This window comes from Aegilops tauschii, chromosome 7 (assembly GCF_002575655.3).
Source record: "Aegilops tauschii subsp. strangulata cultivar AL8/78 chromosome 7, Aet v6.0, whole genome shotgun sequence".
NCBI lineage: Eukaryota > Viridiplantae > Streptophyta > Magnoliopsida > Poales > Poaceae > Aegilops > Aegilops tauschii.
The window spans coordinates 112,195,877-112,202,069 of record NC_053041.3 but is presented as its reverse complement, the minus strand read 5'-3'; the positions used below and the strand labels follow the sequence as shown (position 1 = coordinate 112,202,069).

The following is a 6,193-nucleotide window of genomic DNA, read 5'->3' as shown; positions in this document are numbered from 1 at the left end:
TCACATTGGAATTTAACTTTGACATCATAAGAGATCAAATATCAAACCGCAGTTTGAAAAACAAAAGGAAATTACCAGATCAGATGACACGTCAACTATGAATTGTTAGCAGGGGATACTTCAAAGAGTTCATGTATTTTACAGTAACGTACAAAATCGGTGCAAGATAAAACTATGGTGACCAAATGAAACCTTCAAGATGCCTGCAGCAGCTCCTTGATATCATATCCCTGCAGCTGAAACACAATACACAAAGAACTTCAATTAGTTTTCAGTACTTCTATGTTTTTTCTTCCACAAAAGGCAGGAGCTCTGGCAATCAGCATACGATGACAGTATTTATGTACAACAAAGGATCGAGGACCAGCATGAGATGGGAAGTGAAAACGAGCGACGCCAAAAAACACCCTAAGTGACAGAGCAGATTGATCAAGGACCAGGGTGTCGGGGGAGTGAAAACAAGCGAAGCCAGGAAACACCCTAAGCCACGGCAACCACATTGCATATGGATAAAAAGGGCAAATGGGTATCAGTTGTACAACAAATGATGACAAAAAGATAATATATACCTGAAGAACGGTTGGTGACAATATTACTCAAACTGACGGAATATTACAGATCAATATCACTGAACTGAATAACATATGGATTTTGAAGCCGAGAGAGGGATGGAGGAAACCAACTTTAGGAATATTACTGATCAACGTTGATGCTACTTATGATAGGAATTCAGGCTATGGAAGAACAGGGGTGGTGATTAGAGATTGTCATGGAAACTATATTGCGAGTTCTCACAGATATCTTATGCATGTAGTACACGCAGCAATGGCAGAAGCATATGCATTCAGAGGGATTGCTGCTAGCGCAGCATATTGGTATAAATGTTTTTGCGGTCCAAATGGACTGCATGCAAGTGGTTGAAACAATGCAAGATGGTGGCTTCTTGGCAACAGCATCATCAGCGATATATGGAGATTGCAACAACATCTTTGACAGGTTTTGATAGGGTTCTTGTAGAATATCTTAATCGGGATTCAGGAGGCCATTGTCGTAGCGCACAAGCTAGCAAGAAATGCTTTTGTTACTCATAATTCTTGTATCTGGGATGATGATCCCCTAGTTTTATCCTTGAATCGCTTGTGAACAATGTAACTACTTTTTCAAACCAATAAAGCTAGCCGAATGACATTTCCTCAAAAAAAAAAGGGGGTGCGTGGGGAGTGAAAACAAACGACTCCAAAGAAACACCCTAAGCCACACTGTGTGCAATCACACTGCATATGGATAAAAGAAGGACAAATGGCCATCAGTTGTACAACAAAACGGTGACATAAAGATAATATATACCTGAAGAAAGGTTAGTAACAATATTACTCCGGAATTCCAAGCAGCATGAATTGTGATAGGAGTAAGAAGATTCCGAGTTTGAGAATATGAGAATCCCAGTGCCACACCTGTGCACATTCAACAGATGGAAAAGATAGTCATGTCCATGCTGTCAAATCATGTAACACAAGTTACACAACATATGAACATATGGCCTCACAATTGTTTGTGATTTGTTCGATTCTGGGCAACACCGAACTAGTAACCATGCTGAGGGCTTGTGATAGGGGGGTTTCAGCATAATGCAGTTTTTGTACAGTATCCTGCCAAGTTACTGGTAATGCAGTCACTTACCAAGCACAAAAAGTTGGGGAATCTCTCCTGGTGTAAGATGAGCAAAGGCAAACACCACAGCTGTGATCAGAACAGATACTGGCGTAGAAAACCTGTATAATAAACAAATTATATATCTCTTTTATATGGTACAGAAGTGCAGATGCACCAATGTACAGTTCATCATTTCTAGGATAAGCACAGGAATCCCTTAAAAAGAAGCGTTAATAAGTTTCTGGACCAAGAAAAAGGTATGCCTATTTACCACATAGTCAAGGATACCATTAGAAATCCTCTAAATACAGTTTCCTCCAAAATTGGTGCAAGAACCCCAGTGATGCCCAGCAGACAGGCAGTGCTACGAATAAAGAAAAAAAGTCAAGATGTCAGATAAGTTTGTCTACTCTTCCCTAATCTATATCTACATGCAATTTGTGACAGTAAACCCCACAAGTAATACCTGATATTCGACGAGCCTATCAGTGGCAATAGAAGACCTAGCGAGTCAGTCTGAAAGAAGATGTTCAAGAAGTAAATAAGTTCAGGTGAGATGTAAGGGTTTTTTCTTGATAAAATGTTAAACGTAAGATAGTAAAATAACATGAGAAATCGTCATCTGAATTTGGGTACATCTAAACCTGAATTTGTATCTCATCTACCAATCATATCTAGGATTTTCAAAAATATATGAAAAGTTCAGTGCAAGTAGATGACCGGTAGGAATACGCACATGCGAATTTTGGTGAAAATGTATGATCACCGCTTACTATAAATTTCAGATGTGCCCATGTGGGAAAAATGTGGTCTAATACTAACATTCTGGGATTTTACATTTATCTGATATATAACATACTCTAGTCCATACGTTTATTATATCATGGATATCATATAACTACATATACATATCTGAATCTTCACAACCTTCTTCCAACAGAGGCTGGTGATGCAGGAACGTTAGGCATATGGTATAGTGTACCACAGAGCTAAACACTGGAAACTAAGACATGCCAAAAATATGGCTAATGAAGAAACCATTTAGCAAATTAGAGTAATTTATTCTTGACAAGTTCTACAAATCACTAGAAAAATCCAAGATAACAATAAAAACTATAATAAAATTTGAAATAGAAAGGATGTAGGATATCAATGAAGATTGTTAATTGATTTATAAATTAGTGTTCCATAAGACAACACAAGACTAGCAGCTCAAGCATAAAAAGTCTAGATCGACCTCTCTCTGTGTGGTTTCACCATTCAGAAAGGTCATCACTGCTCCAGTTAAAGAAATGGAAACTAGAGCAAAAAAGAGGCCAATTCCAGCCCACAGGAGCCAGCCGTTTTGCAGCTTAAATGGTTCCTTAAAATCTGGAAATTGACAAATACAGTTGCATTAATAAACTCCCAGCCAACAAAAGAGGAAGAAACAACATCCAGTCATAGTGCAGAAAGCAGCACAAGTCTTGGCTACTAGGTAATTTTCATGCCATTAACGATTCTATTATTTATCAAGGTGGTCTTCCGAAAGGAAGCAACATGTTCTTATAATGCAACCAAAAGAATTACTGAAAGGGAATAACAAGATCATTCTCTGACCATAACGAAATATGTCATCCGAGAATGGTCGGAAGGTATTGGTGATGCCAAAAATAACTCCAATGGCAACTGCTGTCACACTACTGCACTTGGACACAAGAAGAGACAAGTAAATCCCACGCTGATATATAATCTATAAGCAGATGAGCTATGAGTTGAGTTGCGGTATCCATACATAGGAAAAAGAAATCAGATCCATACAATTGTTCCAAAAAGAGTACCCCGGCCTTCTCATCAATAGTTGCCTCTCCGGCTTGATAGCCTAGATAGTCCAAAACTGACTGCTCAACCTTTCCTGCCAAAAGAGCGCTGTCTAAAGAACATTCAGCAAATTTTTCTAGACATTCAAGAACCCAAATTATTGGCATTTACATGTAATCGACATAATCTGGATTGTGCAAATGAAATTTCTTGTTTCAGAATGCTGTCGCTAGAGTGATAATGCACAGTACCAATCTGGATTGCAATGTACCTTAGTGCACAGGCCACCATGGTGAGGGACACGGTTGGCCACTGCCATGGGACATCCCATCTGCTAAGGGCAGGACGCCACACATCCACGCTCTGTCCATATCAACACAACATCATCGTAACTCGTAACAGAACACAACAGAACTCTTACTGGAGAGCTAACAAATTTCGCAGCATTTCTTGACGCGCTCACCTCACCGGAAGGAGGCGGAGGAGGAGGCCCGGGAAGCCCGTCTCCTGAATCGTAGGACCCGCGGCACGCTAGCCGGTACTTCCACCTCAGACGGCCAGCCTCCGGCGGCCGGGGCGCGAGCTTGTCCACCGCCGCCGCCGCCACGTGACGGCGACCGGTTCCTGGTGAAGGCAATCGCTGCAGCCTCTTCTTCGAGCGGAGGCAGAGGGATCTTCTGCTGCTGCTGCCGTAGGGCAGCGCGCGGAAGCTGAGGAGGAGGGCGGGCGGAGCCGACGGCGAGTCCATCGGAAGGGAAGGGAAGCCACCCCGCGCGGCGCGAGGATAATGACCAAGATGCTTTTTTGGTCTTTCCGGCAAATAGGATATTTTGGTGTAATACAGTATACAAGATCACATTTTCCTTTTTAATAGAAGAGGATACCCGGTTGCTGCGGAATCCATTGCAATATAGTATTTCAAGTGACTTGATTGTATGATTCATAAATAGTTGAATTAATAATATATTGTATTAACTAAAATTCTAAAACTAAAAATGCATATTTTATAATCCCTTCTATCTATATTACTTATCTTATAGATTTGTCTAGATACCGACGTATGTTGGATTGGAGGGAGTATTATATTTGATTATTGTATGGTTAAAAATATTTATTGAACTTAAGTGGTATAACATAATGAAAAAAATCCAATGCAAGTTGAGTGAACCTTTGATAAGGTGGCATGTGTGGCCTGGTGAGATGTGTGTATGAGATCAAATAATGGTGAAAAAATCGCATGCATGCTATGCTATGGTGGACCTTTGATGAGGTGGCATATGTGCATGTTAAAGGATCAACTATTTAGGTATAATAGAGTTAGGTATACGATATTCTCAAAAAAATAGAATTAGGTATACGATAGCATAGTTCTACCTAGTATACGTCCCGGGTCCAATGCACATTGATATTAGACGGGATATTAATTGATTGTTAATTATATGTCTAGCACTAACATTAATATTAGGGATAGCGATATTAAGAATCTCAACTAATATTACAACCAAACACACTACAAGTGTCGGCTGTGTTTACTCGGTGTACTAACAACAATACGGTGAGCCTACGCGGATTTATATGACAATGAGACGTCACCTTATACCCGATAGACATAGGGCATACATTTATTTGCTAGACAAATAAGAGCATTTCCCAAGGCAAGTCTCAAAAACCTTCCCCTTATATCTGCCGACAACAAACAGTGACGCTTGTTTTGTCCTCCGCTCCAATAACAATACCCATTTCTTCTTCCCAAATCCATTCGACATGCAACACATGGTTCAAATTGACATAGTAGAACATAGGACAAGTTGATACAACATACATATACATAGTTCAATGACATAGGACATAGAAGTAGGACAACACATAATTCAATTTGACATAGGACACAACAGTAGGACAAGCTACACTTCACTTGCATTTTCTGAAGTGCAAGTGAACGAAGGTGCCGTAGGGGTAGTTAGAGTCCCCATCTTCCTCTTCTTGGAGCCCGGCGTGTACTCGGGCGGAGCGGGCTTTTTCGTTGACGAGGACTTTGGCTCAGGTGGCTTTTTCGATGTGAAGCATCAATCCCTCTCGAAGCGCGCATTCTTCTAGCATTTGCGCCGAGCGTCAGGCTCCTACTTGATGAAGGACCGGTGGAGAAACCCACGGACCACCATGTCCTCCTTGAGGGAGGACAACACATGAACCAGAGCGGAAAGAGGAGGACGCACCACCGTCACCTCTGAACACGCCGCGTGAGATGGGTCTACTTAGCGCGAGGGACTCACCGCCGCCACCTCTGAACATAACACGCTTCATTGAATTTTTTGGCATATGCTTTGGGGGGGGGGGGGGGTTACTCAACTTTATTCAAGTTCTATGAAAGTTTCAATACAAACGAAATCAGGAGGGCTAAGTAGCCACAAATGGCGCCCCAAATTAAGAGTACCAACTAATCCAGAAAGCTATGGACCCCCCAATTCTTCTCCCTTTTTCTCATGATCAAAGAGACAGATTTCAAAGTCTTTTATATTCTCTTTGATATCGTCTATAACTTTGGAACTTTCACCCAAATATGGCCTCTTCAGATGATGCACCATGGCCATGCAATCAGTTACCATCTAGACCTTTCTCAAATTAAGATTTGATGCTAGAGGTAATGCTTCATGAAATGTCATTGCTTCTAAGATCTTTGGTGTCACTTGGTCATCTATCACGACCGCTGAAGCGCCTTGGAAAATGCCATGCTCGTTCC

General features: G+C 41.1%; 1 non-coding gene across 1 annotated transcript; it reads right to left on the bottom strand.

The window, feature by feature from the left end:
* On the bottom strand, positions 1-4,274 carry LOC109781995 (uncharacterized). Its single transcript, XR_005764147.3, has 10 exons — positions 3,917-4,274; positions 3,725-3,816; positions 3,454-3,561; positions 3,253-3,335; positions 2,891-3,024; positions 2,120-2,169; positions 1,925-2,017; positions 1,681-1,772; positions 1,348-1,454; positions 1-236 (listed from the first exon to the last, which is right to left on the bottom strand). It is a non-coding gene; the product is annotated as an uncharacterized protein (transcript).
* Between the last annotated feature and the right edge of the window lie 1,919 nt (positions 4,275-6,193).